The sequence below is a fragment of the Sorex fumeus genome, unplaced genomic scaffold (genome assembly GCF_029834395.1).
Source record: "Sorex fumeus unplaced genomic scaffold, SorFum_2.1 ptg000070l, whole genome shotgun sequence".
Classification (NCBI taxonomy): domain Eukaryota; kingdom Metazoa; phylum Chordata; class Mammalia; order Eulipotyphla; family Soricidae; genus Sorex; species Sorex fumeus.
The window spans coordinates 5673115-5674755 of record NW_026606127.1 but is presented as its reverse complement, the minus strand read 5'-3'; positions in this window follow the sequence as shown (position 1 = coordinate 5674755).

The window sequence follows — 1641 nt, the reverse complement described above, 5'->3', positions numbered from 1 at the left end:
CTTGGCAAATGAGACAGCGTCCCTGATTCTTGAGCGTTGACGAAGATCAGAACTCCGGATTCTATCTCTCATTTGAGTGAATCGTGATATTCCAAGCATAGTTCTTTCGATTCCTCTTTGAGAGACCCGAACGGTGTTCTCATCCTGTTTTCATAGGGTCCAGGTCTCTGAGGCATATGTTAATGCGGGAAGAATAGTGGAATCAAAGAGATGTGCTCGTAGCTGGAGGTTCTTTGTCCTTTTAGTTATTTCTTCAATGCTCTTGAAGGCATTCCAAGCCGCTCTCTTCCTCCTGCCCAACTCAGGTGCCAGGTCATTCATCATGTTGATTTCTCGACCTAGGTATATATAACTGTTGCATTCGGAGATGGTGGTTCTGTTGAGAGCAAATGGAGCGTTAGGAACAAGGCTGTTTCTCATAAACATTGTCTTCGTAAGATTCAGCTGTAGTCCGACCTTTCTACATTCACGGTCAAAGTCGTTCAGCATTTGTGCTGCTTGGTTGATGTTTGGTGTTATTAGAACGATGTCATCAGCAAAGCGGAGGTGGTGTAGTTGCCGACCATCTATCTTCACTCCCATGTTTTCCCATTGCAGTCATCGCATGATGTTCTCGAGGGTGGCACTGAAGAGTTTTGGTGAAATGGTATCACCCTGCCAAACCCCTCTCTTGATATGGATGATTAATTCTTTGTAGAATGGTGAGATCTTGGTAGTGAATCCGCAATAGAGCTCACGAAGGATCCTGATGTATTGAGTTTGTATGCCCTGATTGGCTAGGGCTTCCATGACCGCTTCTGTCTCAACAGAATCAAAGGCCTTCTTTAAATCGATGAACATTAGACAGAGCAGCATCTTGAAATCCCGAGATACCTCAATGAGCTTGGTTATTGTGTGGATATGGTCGATGGTACTGAATCCTTCTCGGAATCCAGCTTGTTCACATGGTTGTCCCTTCATCTAGTGTTCTGATAATCCTATTCAGGATGACTCGAGTGAATAGTTTGTAGATGACAGACAATAGGCAGATTGGGCGATAATTGCCAATATCTTGGATGTCTGCTTTCTTTCACACACACACACACACACACACACACACACACACACACACACATATATGAGTGTTGATTCTCTGTGTTTCTTTTTCCTTTTCATAGTGAATTTTACATGATATCCATTGAAAACAAGTAAATCAGAGACAATATTTTTACAGAAACAGAAAATATAGATGCTGTGGAAAACTGTCAATATATACTCGCACGAGTTCTCTGTAATGGTCTCTCCACTTGTATTTATACTTCAGTATTTTAAATATAGTGTTATTACAAAGTAATAATCATTAACCTTTGAGTTTTCTATTTAAACCAGGTAATAAGAAAATATGGGGCATGGGGAAGGTGTGGAGTGCTGAGCGGTAGGGAGGCAAGCCCTCAAAGGTAAGAAAATTTGGGATCACTTTCATCAAACATTGACCTATCGAAACCAAGACGATATGAGGGACAATAAAATTGGAATGAAAGAAAGAAGAAAGAAAGAAAGAAAGAAAGAAAGAAAGAAAGAAAGAAAGAAAGAAAGAAAGAACAGGGACGTCAAGTATCAAGGAAGGGGGAAAAGTTTGGAAAGAATGTTGAAGAGAACCAA